The sequence below is a fragment of the Trichechus manatus genome, unplaced genomic scaffold (assembly GCF_000243295.1).
Source record: "Trichechus manatus latirostris isolate Lorelei unplaced genomic scaffold, TriManLat1.0 scaffold00047, whole genome shotgun sequence".
Lineage (NCBI taxonomy): Eukaryota > Metazoa > Chordata > Mammalia > Sirenia > Trichechidae > Trichechus > Trichechus manatus.
Window position 1 is genome coordinate 13870881 of NW_004443983.1, and position 12579 is coordinate 13883459.

Below are 12579 nucleotides of genomic sequence, written 5' to 3' on the forward strand. Positions count from 1 at the left end.
AAACAGGCAGCTTCTGTCCAGAGGTGAGATGGGAAGGCAGAGGGTTAGGAGCTGGTTGAATGGACATGGGGAATCAGGGGTGGAAAGGAGGAGTGAGCTGTCACAGTATGGGGAGAGCAATTAGGATCACATAACAATGTATGTATAAATTTTTGTATGGGAAAAAATTTAAAAAAAAGAACTCGAGTACTGGAGTAGCTCATGTGCAAACTCTGGGTTTATTTAAAATGTCCAGCTATGTGTGCAACTAAAAAAAGACATAAAATAGGTTATGAGGGAGATGTAGTCAGAGTAGTAACTAGAAATCTCCCCTGGCAGGTGTCCAGCCCTCTGGCTGTGTGTCTGTGAAATGTGCAGAGGTGTTCTGAAGAATGTTAGGGGAAAATGCTCCCTCCCTCTTAAAAAAAGTTCAAGGAAATTTCAAAAGAGAAAGAGCAGAAAGAAGAAAATTTGGAAAAGACAACGTAAATAACTCAGAAGTCATAGCAAAAAAAATTAGATTTGGTGTTTCAAGCTCATAATTCTGTCCCCAAATGCCAAACCCATCCTTTGGGACCATACATAGAACTATGTCTTGAAATCCAGTCTTTTCCCATCACAATGCCGTTTATGATTTAGCTGTCACAACTACGCACAGAGTACATTTTGACACAATATCCGTTGTGACAACAGATTAAAGACTAAGCCATCTGCTGTTGGATTGGATACAGCTGTCAGTTCTATTGGTGCACAACCAGTATAAATTGCTCAAAGCTTCTGGGACAATCAGGATATCCAAGGTGTCTCAGACCAGCTCTCACTTCCCACACAGGCAGCTATCCTGTTTCCCAAGCTGCTCAAATGTCCAGCAAAGTCCACCCACATGATAAATACAAATTAAACCTTTGCTGTTCCCCAGCCTTGTTTACTGTGAACACTAGGGTGGGGCAAACTCAAAGGAATAAATGTTCAAAGGAAGAATAGCTATTGTGCTAGCATTGTGCACAAAAACCGGTGGATGTCACTTATTCCCTTTTGCTGTTTTTGGATTGCTCATTCTCTTTCATTCAGACCATCTCCCTCTCTCCATAACCTGTTTTGTATTCTGCTGATAGATCTAGCTCCTCCTCCCCAAAGAGAGAAAAAGCTAGATTGTTTTTAGATAAAAATATCATCTGCCTCCCTCAAAATGGGAAATTCAGTGATACAAATGACTATACAAATGACTGCGGAGGCTGGTTCTCCATTTCCAATGTGGTGTCACTTAGAACAAGATGTTCTTCAGCAGCTGTTGTGCATTATTATGAAGGCTGAAAGCCCATCCCACCAATCATACCAGAGGACACACAAAGCTGCAGCTCCCTCCCTCAAACAGATTACTTCAGGCTGTAAAATCTTAATTGTCAACAGCAACAAAGAGAGTAGACTGCATTTAGGAAGTCCAACGCACTTCGCCTGGAGTACAGGCCAGAGGCAGAAAACGGGAGCTGTGTGCCCAGTGCCAGCACTGGCAGGCTCTGTGGTCTGGGCACAGATGAGTACTTCTCCCAACTGTGACATCCTCTGTGAGGTTAAGGCAGAGAGGGGCTGAGAGTCATAAGCCAGGAAGGGTCCATAAAGCTTAGGGGCATGTCAGCTAGCCTCAACCAAACTTCCTACCCCCTCATTTCAACAGAATATTTCCCAGCCATTACTAGCCTTCTCTGTTTGATTTTTTTTTTATTTTTAAGGTAAATTCAGAACATGTTTTTAAGATCCATCCCTTTTAGGAGATGCCGTTTAAAAACAAGTTTAGTCTATAAAATACCTGCATTGCAAAGCCTAATGATTGGGGGAAGAGGGCTAATTATTCAAGACACCTGCCAGAGGATGATTTAATGGTAAATGTACAACAAATTTATTCTAATGTGCTCAGATAATTATTATCCCCACAAGAAGGGGAGCAATACATTAAAGTACGTTAGCTTCCTCATTTGACATCCACAAAGATGGTGAAAGGAAGTGAAACAGGTAAACACTGAGTGTCTATTTAAGACCAGGCCTCAGAGTAAGGTGTTTTTGTATACATCATCTCACAGAGCCCTGGAAACTCTGTTAGACAGAAATCATTATTTCCATTTTTACAGGTGAGGATATTAAAGCTGACAGTGTTTAAATTGCCCAAGTTTCTACCGAGAGTGAGTGAACTAATATTTTAGTAACTTCGTGCTCTTTTTATTACATATTTCAACGTTGGGTGTATGACTTTAAGTAAGCAGATTCCCATAAACCTTTCCCACCTTAGGCCTGCTCGATTTTTAAAGTATGTACTATGCGGGAATATTATGCCTTTGGGGAGCAAATTACTCATATCTCAGATAACAGAAGTTTCTCTTCTGTTTTTCCATTCTTTCAGCCTTCTCTTCTCTTTTCCTATTTGTATGAGCATGGGAATTTGTAATAGAGTAAAACGGTAATCCTAGGAAAAGTGTGATGATGTCCCTGTAAAAAATACTAAAGTTCCAGGCCATGGGCACCAGTATGTAATTCCTTCCTGCAAAAAACTCATCCTTCCAAAACACAAAAACAACAACAACAAAACCAGACCAAAAGACACATGAACACCTCAGAAAAACTCTGTGTGCCTCCTAGGCGAGCTGGTTACTTCCTTTCGGAAAGAAATCACTGGTCTTCGACCTCAATCAGCATTCTGCAGTCAGGTTATTATAACCTAAATATGGGCTTGGGTTGAGTAAGAACTTTTCCTTCTTCCCTAGAGAGGAACAGCAGTACTTGAGGCTATTAGCTCTTGGCCAACACACTTGCACTCTGACAAGAGCAAAAAAGTCTCTTCAGATAAATGTTCCCTGAAAGGAATATCACAGAAGCAGAGAAACAGTCTGCCAAACCCTCTTTTACTTCTGTGCACACTTCTTCAGAGAATCAGGGATTTCAGGCCCATGAGATCTGCAGCCAGGTCAGTTTCAGCAAGTCTTTGCACCAACTCTGAATCCCACTTGGGGCAGAAACCCAAAGACAGTATTCACTTCTACAGCTCTGGAATTTGCTTTGTTGACTATCTCAAATCAATACAGGGCCGTTCAGACTCTAAGTTTCTTTAGGGTTAAAAAGTACCTGAGAACAGGTTGCCAAGCATATTGAGCCTGATTTTACTTCTTATTTTGAATTCAGGAAATCTCCTTAGGATTCTTCACTACATCATCCCACAGTCCTCTTAGTGTGCTGGTGGTTGGGCCAGGTGAAACAAGTCTGGACACTCTCTCCCCTGATGTAACTGCTCTAGGCTGAGAGCCTCTGACTTAGTATTTGTTTACTTCCAGACCTTTGTGGTCTCTTACAATTTGAAAATGGAAATGCATAGCTGCGATTTGGCAATCAAAGTGGGGGAGATGATCATTTACATTCTAACACAGAAAATTCCTAGTCAAGGTCACCATAAATCAAATAGATGTCATTCCATAAACACCCCCAAAGAACTGTACTCCATTACTGAAACGGGAAGCAGTGCTGTTAATGGGTATCTAAGGACTCAAATCAATTTAACTTACAGGTATTCAGCTGCTACAACAGTTGTGAACACGTCTGAATGTTAATAAATACTGATTAGTATTAATGTCATACAAGATTTTAAATGTGGCTGGCATGGAATTCTCAATCTAACGGACAGAGTAGCCTGTTGACGAAGATATATTTTCTTTATCCCCTTGTTAAAGAAATTCTCGTTGGCTTGACAGTACTGTCATTGGTTTCACAAGGATACTGTGCCACATCTTGATTTTTAGAGACTTTAACAATCACATGAAAAGAAAGAAGGTTGAACACTCATTTGTCACTCAGAGACAACACTGAAATGATATAGAGCAAACCCAGGAGCCACAAATGGAATGTGAAGATGATGAGGAAAGACTGAGTGAAGATAGGCAGACCAGGATAATACAGAACAACGCTGCAGGCTGAGGGGCTGCTCCTCAGAGGAGGAGTTGACAGCAGCCACGACCTGTGTAATGAGTGATAATGTTGAGACACGGCTCCATTTTTGTTTCCTTTCAACATGAGTGTGAAGAGCAAAGTGAAGTGTAGTGAAACATGTTGACTGGAATTGCAAAGATGTCTGATTTTAGCAAGTTTCATGAGAACTCTGAACTCTGATTTCTTTCTATTTTCTCACTTAACATTATTTGCCTTGACTATACTGTGATATGAAATTCCTCGACTCAGAATGGAGAGTTAAGGTCAGGATTAATATGGACTGATGAGGTTTTACTTGAATAATATCTATTTTTAGGGTAGTTATATTTTAACTGAGCAGGGTTAAGAACTCCTTGAACTTTTACAAGTCTCCACTAAAGGGAAAAATATTCAAAGAGGTTCACCAGTTATTTCACCTAAAAGAACATATAAGAGAAAGAGACTGCTATCTTTAAGAATAAAATGAAAGTTCAATCATAATCCAAGCAAGGTTTTTGAAACTGACAATCCAATTCTAAAACTTACATGGAAATGCAGAAAGCCAAGCATAGATAAGGCAATCTGGAGGAAGAGCAAAGTTGGTGGACTTATGTTATCAAATACCAAGTACTGTTATAAAGCTATAGTAATTATGGCATTATGGTAGTGGTTTAAGGATAGACAAATAGACCAATGGAATATAAAAGAGTCCAGAAATATGCCTAAGCATATGTAGCCACCTGATTTATGACAAAGCTGACCCTGAAATGCAGTGGAGGAAAGGATGTTGTGTCCATTCGTCCTATTATTGGTAATGTAAAGTCTTATCACTCAGTTAAGGTGCTGACTGGCAGATTTCTGCTTTGTAAAAGTACCTGATTCCTTTTGTAATTACCTTGGAAGTGAAATTTTGAGATTATATGCATATCCTGTTCCCCATCAATTTTTCACTCAATGGTTCTAACATTCTTTAGTTAATCTTGCCTGAACCAACTTTTTAAATGGTGATTTTGTACTTGTATTATTCCTTATCTATAAACTGCCTGGCTTTGCCCTCACCATCTTTTAAAAAAAGTATCCCTATGGACTCATTTTTAAAATTACCCATTGCTGTTGAGTAGATTCTGACTCTTAGCAACCCTGTGGGTCAGAGTAGAATTGCCCCATAGGGTTTCCAATGAGCGGTGGGTGGATTCAAACTGCCAACCTTTTGGTATAGCAGTCAAGCTTTTAACCACTGTGCCATCAGCGCTCCATTTTTAAAATAAGAGTATAACTTATATATAGTAAAATCATCCTTTTAAGTGTACAGTGCCATAAGATTTCATAAATACATGCTGTCATGTAACTACCACCACAATCAAGATACAGAAGAATCCATCCTTCCCCCAAATTCTCTTGTACCCCTTTCTAGTCAACCACTTCCCACCCTCTGTCCTCAGTAAATCACTCATCTGTTTCTGACCCTGTCACTTTGCTGCTTCCAGAACCTCATATAAATGAAGTCATACAATAGGTAGCCTCTTCAGCCTGATTTCTTTATCTTAGCCTAATACACTTGAGATCCATTTTTTGGATGAACGTTTCAATAGTTCGCTTCTTTTCATTGCTAAATAGCATTTCATTGTGTAGACTTCATCCATTTGGCAAGTGGAGAACATTTGGGTTGTTACCAGTTTCTAGTGATTATGAATAAAGCTGCTTTAAATGTATGCAGATAGACTGTTGTGTGGGGAAAAAGCCATAATTCCCTTTGGCTAATTCATAGGAGTGGGATTGCTGGGTATCTTAGTTTGCTAATGCTGCTGTAATGGAAATACCATAAGTTGGTGAGGTTAAAAGTTCAAATCAGGGTCTTGGCCATGTTGATTCCTTCCTTGTAGGTAGTCCTGGGCATTCCTTGGTTTCTTGGCTTGTAGACAATCCTCACATGGCATCTGTCTTCCTCTTCCCCCTGTGTGTGCATATCTCTGTGTATAATCTGCTCTTTTTATGACTCAGAAGTGATTAGATTTAGAGCCCACCCTACTCAGGTATGATCTTATTAACATAACAAAGACAGCTCTATTTTCAAAAACAGGTTTATATCCATAGGTATAGGGGATAGATTTCCAACACTAATTTTGGGGGACACAATTTAATCCATAACACTGGATCATTTGGTAAATATATGTTTGACTTCATAAGAAACTACCAAACTATTTTCCAAAGTGACTGCACCACTTTGCGTTCACATCACTAGTATCTGAGAGTTCTAGTTGTTCGACATCCTTGTTAGTACTTAATATTGTAAGGTTTTTGTTTCTGTGTTTGGTCATGAAGTATTATCCTTTTTAATATACTATTAGTTTTGATTTTTAATGTTTTGTTAAGAGTTTTTGAATGTTCATGTGAGTTATTTGCATTTTTTTTTTCTTGTAGTGTCTTGGTCTAGTTTTGGTATCATGGTAATGCTGGTCTCATTAAATGTGTAGGGAGTGTTCTCTCTTTTCTATTTTATGGATGGGTGCAATCTGATGAATTACTTAAAGTGGCCTTTCTCACCATGGTCTTGTACCTCCCACCCAGGTGATTGGACGGGGCTGGTCAAATAAGATAATTGTGGCCCACCAAGGGGATTGGTCAGTTTTGCCTTAAACAAGATTCCAGAGAAGACAGAAAAGCCCACTACCACAGGCAGAAGAGACTGACAGGAGAGACCTGCAGAAGGTGGCGCAGTGGGCTTCCCAGCCCACGGAGTGAGAAAGCTGAGTGCCTTTGATCAGAGACTGAGGGCCAGGGAGAAGCCTACAGCTGACCCATGAATTTGGGACTCACCAGCCTCCACAACCACGTGAGCTATTTCCTTTATAAGGTTTGTGAGTTCTGTAAGAAGTTGCAGCGAATTAAGGAACCCAAAGATGGGAAGGAGAGTACCGAGGAGAGAAGGAGTAATTGATGTTAGAGATGATGGAGTGGTACAGCATCTTGGAAAAGTTGGATATTTGTGACATCTTTAACCTCCACCTCATAGGAACCAGCTTTGTGCTGATCCTTATAAGAGAAATTATCCATTTAATGGGTTTGTTTAGAATTAGTATTATTTCTTCCTTAGATATTTGGTAGAATTTTCCAGGAAGCTACTTGGGCCTCAAGTTTTCTTTGTTGGAAGGTTTTTAACTATAAACAACTGCCCCATAATGTTTCCTATGCTGTGATCTTTGCAGGACCAAGTTACCAGGTCTTTTCTCCCACAAAGCAGCTAGTGGGTTTAAACCACCAATCTTTCAGTTAGCAGACAAGCACTTAACCATTGCACCACCAGGACTCCTACATGTTTCAGTAGCACCTTTAATATATTAATTATAGTTATTTTAAATTCTTTGTCTGACAGATCCAATGTCTGGGCTATATGTGAGTCTGGTTCTATTGACTGCTTTGTCTCTTGACATTGTTTTTGTTATTCATGTTGTTTTGTTTATTTTTTATGTGCCTTGTAATTTTCAGTTGAAAGCTTGCCATTTTGTATAGGGCCATAGGGACTGAAGTAAACAGTATTTATACCTGCAAATGGGCATGCCTCTTCTTCTATTAGGCTCTTAGTATAGAAAGTTGAATTAATATAGTCAGGAGTTGAACTGAGTTTAGGTTTTGTTGTTGTTGTAGTTATTCTTGGTGTTCCATCACCTTCAAATTCCTTTATTATTGCGTTATGCTTAGGATGGGAGCTGAGTTGCAGAGAGTTTTTCTCAGTGTTCATCTTTCACCCTCAGTTTGTGCTTTCTCTGTCTGTTCCTCAGAGAGGATATTTCTCCAATCCTTTACCCTTCCCCCACAGTAGACTTCTGTTACTTATTACAGTGATGCTTGTTTGCCTGGTTGTAGGGGGTTGAGGGATAATCATGGTTTAGCCTCAGTCCTAGGCATGCCCAGTTTCCCTGGGTCTGGGTGGTAGGATGCTCTCAGTGATGATGCTCTTCTTTGTTTATATTCAATTTTAGTTTTTTTAAAAAATTCTTGTTGATTTAATTTCATTTAAAAATATATAAAACAGTGACTTGGTTCAAAAATCAAATTATATTAAAAAGGTATAATCAGGAGGGCTCACTCACTTCTCTATTCCTTCCATTCTGTTGTTATCCACTACTTGCAGGAAATTATTCCTTGTAGTTTCTGGTGTATCCTCAAACACACACGTACACACAGAAACACAGATACATACCCCCAAATGTTCTTTTTTTTTTCACCCAAATGTTCTTATTTTCACTTCTTTACTTGAGTGCAAATTCATTTTAGAAAAACTCTCATTTTTTTCTGATAAGAATGACAACTGTCTTGAAAGATCAAAAGCTTCTTCAAAATAAAATCTGTATACAGAGAACTGCATTCTCTTGCTTCTTTTTTCAAATATAATTTTTGGTTGTATAAAAATACAGTAGGAATGGTAATTGCTAGATAACAATTTAATAAACCAAAAAAACCAAACATGTTGCTGTCAAGTCAATTCTGACTCATAGTTACCCTATAGGACAGACTAGAACTGCCACATAGGGTTTCCAAGGAGCACCTGGTGGATTCGAACTGCCGACCTTTTAGTTAGCCATAGGTCTTAACCACTACACTACCAGCGTTTGCAATAGACATCAATTAATTTCTTCCTCTCTTTCTCCTGTTTTTGATTCCTTTCTCCCTTCCTACCTTTCTCCTTTCCTTTCTTACTTTATTACATGGCTATTGCACATCCATATTTTTTAGGTATTCTTCTGTGATGGTTAATGTTACGCGTCAACTTGGCTAGGTCATGATTCTCAGTGGTTGGGCAGACATTATGTAATCATCCTCCATCTTGTGATCTGATGTGAACGGCCAATCAGTTGGAAGAGGAGTTTCCTTGCGGATGTAGCCTGCATCCAGGTGTGGATTATCCAATAGGGTGCATTGTCTTTGATGTGGTGAAACCCATGTGAAATTGTTCACTACAGATTAGTAAGTAAGCCCATGCTTACCTTGCTTACTGGGTCATCTGCCCCTGTCAGGGATTGTAAATTTGAAAAGAGGCTTTGATTCTATAGAAAGGAGATAGTATGAGAGGGATTATCAGTTCTAAGAGAACATTTTGCAAGGATTTGGGATAAACTGCCATTTTCCCCACTTCACTGTTGGGTGGTAACAACAGTTAAGGTGATGAATATAGATCAATAGTTTGAGTTGTGTTAATATCTCAGTATCCATCTACATGGCTTCTTCTTTTTCAGTTTACATAAGTAGGAAAAGGCAATTAACACAATGAAATCCCCTTCCTTTCTTTGTTTAACAAAGCAAATTTGCCTCTGACATGATATGTTGAGGATAAAGACTTAAACAGAAGCTCTTCTACAGACTAACTTCCAGGTTAGGAATTTGGTGGGATACCAACAAAGCTGCATGCCTGTGCAAGAGTGTCAGCTCAGCTCCCTCTGCAGACCACTAGCGTCAGCAGTTGTGTGGTTGTGTTAGTCACAGGTATAGTGTTATTTGTTAGCTCATGGCATTTTTGTTGTGCTTGTGCTTTGTTTTCAGATCTGTTACCGTCTTAAATCCCATAAGTGCAAAATCATAGTAGGATTAAATGTGCTTGGAAAAAGAGTCACATGATTATGATGGAAGCCAAAGTGTTGTTAGCTTTACACAGATTTTCTTATGCATGTCACATTGTACATGGACTTAGGATCAGAGTTCATAATCTAACCTATAAGTAAGTATAGGAGCTTCTGAATTCAAAAATATGGGAATCAATCCCAAGTCTGTTATATCCAACAGAGTCACATCCTCCAGCAGCATTGGGTTATAAAGTCATTTGTTTAAGTTAGAAATCCTCTATAGTCAAAACAATCTTTGAAAATTCCTAAAATTGTTTTGTGTATGTAACTCCATGTAGCAATTGTAAAGTTTGAGGACTATTAAGTTAGTCTAAAAAAAGGAATAAAACTAAGCTGTAAATTCAGATATCTCAGCATTCACACCATTCAGTCTTTAAGATAATCATCAAATCTCTGACTATGAATTTGGGATAAATGAGGATTTCAAACTGCCTTTTCTCATCTTCAGGTTTACTTCATATTTTGATAGTAATAAACATAGTTATTTTTTAAAAACGTATTAATTTGCTTGTTGCTTTCAGGAATAAATGAGGCATGTATGTGAAAGTGCCTAGCATGGGGCCTATCAGGAAATTGTTTCTCAATAAGTAAATGTGAGCTGGTTTTGAGTCTAAGATTTGCTTGATCAGATTCAAATGCATATTGATTTTGAAAAGTAACAGAGAAGAAGTCAGCCACCTGCTGCCTGTCATTTCAAATAGGCTTTTTGTGACTCTGCTGAACTGCTGTCACACTAATGCCTTTGGGAATCGGTCTCAAAGCTCCTTAATCAGAGTCACGGCTCACACAGGGGGTAGGTTCTCAAATCAGAATGAAAAATAAATGCATTTGGACAATATTACTAAAGTATAGGTGTCTCCTTATCTGAATTCAATGCACAATTCACCTTCTCCATCATTCCCAAATATCTCAGTCCCCTTTTCATTCTTCCCCTATCCCTCACATACCAGAGCCCATGAAGCCTAGCAGGATGCCCCTTGCTCAGTTGCCCAGATTTTTTTTTTTCTCAATCAGAATATGCAATCTCTGCAGGAGATTCCTTGGCAATTGTTTTAATGCCCAGTAATGGCATAGAAAAAATTAATATAACACCTTTCTTAATTTCATTTACTTAGGTATTAATTAATTTGGAAGGTAGTGTGTATTTTTTTTCTGTACATATGTCTGGAGTTTAATTAAAATTAACCCATGAGAGGAAAGATAGCCTGTTTAGAACAGTGCTTTTCTTTAAATATTTTTATTATTGATGTTTACAAGTTAATCACACATATATTCTCCTTATTTGAAGCATACATATACAAAAGAGTATAAAGTGAAAGATCATAATCCTTATCTCTCCCCCAAATTCCAATCCAGACAGAGATTTATTTCAAGAAAATGGCAGTTGTAGAGGCTGGCAAGTCCCAAGTCCGTGGGTCAGGCATCAGGCTGGAGGCTTCTCCTAACTCATGTAGCTTCAGGGGCTGACAAACCCAAGATTGGCAGGTAAGATAACAGGCCACTGGCTCACAGGCCGTGGAGGCTGACTAATCCAAGATCGGTAGGTAAGCTGCTAGCTTAGTCCTCAAGAACTGGAGGTCAGATGATGACAATCCAGATGCAGAATCCAGAGCAAGCAAAAGCCAGCAAGCTTTGCCAGAATGTCCATATATATTGGATGCAGGCCACAGCCCCAAGGAAACTCCTCTTACAACTGATTGACTGCTCATAGCAGATCTCATCATGGAAGTGATTACATTATGGAAAAGCAATAAGTCCAATGTCTGCCAAATTACATCATTACATAACTACCAAACCACTGAGAATCATAGCCAAGTTGGCACATAACCTTAACCATCATGGTTACTTTGAAGACTAAGGTGCTCCTGACCCAAGCCATAGTATTTTCAATTGCTTCATATGCATGTGAAAGCTGGACAATGAAAAAGGAAGACCAAATAAGAATTGACATATTTGAATAATGAAGAATATTGACTATACCATGGACTGCCAGAAGAACAAACAAATCCCTCTTGAAAGAAGTACAGCCAGAATGCTCCTTAGAAGTGAAGGTTGTAAGGCTTTACCTTATGTACTTTGGACATGTTATCAGGAGGGACCAATCCCTGGAGAAGGACATCATGCTTGGTAAAGTAGAAGATCATTGAAAAAAAAGAAGATCCTCAATGAGATGAACTGACATGTAGCTGCAACAATGGTCTCAAATGCAGCAACGACTGTGAGGATGGCATAGGACTGGGAACTTTTTCATTTTGTTGTACATAGGCTTGGTATGAGTCAGAACTGACTCAATGACGCCTAACAATAACAACAAATAGGATGTATTTGGATTTTATTTCCCTATCCTTTAAATATTTTATTTGGAATGCCACTCATCCACATTTTTTTTTTTTGTATTATGTTTGTACTTACTACTTTTGTTTCATATTATTTCTATTTACCATGCTGTTAAATTATTTTTTCACATTCCTACCACTTATTGGCTTGATTGAATTTTTATTTTTTCCTCTAACATTTCCTCTGAAAATATGAAAGTCAATCATACAGCTTCTAGTCTTCTAGAGGTTGTTTTTATGTATTTGATGGACACATTTAAACTTCTCCTTCTTATTCTCTTCCTGCTCGTCTTCTTCCTTCTTCACAACATACAAAGTTTATCAGTATCAATAAAAGACCTGACAAGTCAATAACTTAGCAACTCTGTTAGCTTAGCTCCTTTCTCTGTGTTCCACCCAACTCTCCTATGTTAGCAACAGCTGCAGGAATAGTTTCTGTCCTTTTTTTTCTCCATCCCTTCTTTTCCTTCCTTTCCTTTCCCTTTTTCTTACTTCTTTCTTGCCATTATGGAAAAATAGTTTTTTAGACCTACCTATAAGTTGCATTGATTTCTCTGCTCTTCACTACTTCTTGTAACATACATTTTTACCTTGGGTTAATTTTTGTTGTGTGTTTGCTAGAATACATTTTCTAGAATCACTTTCAGACAGTATTTGTGGCAGATGGACTTCCTGAGTTATATCTGAAAATGTTCTTA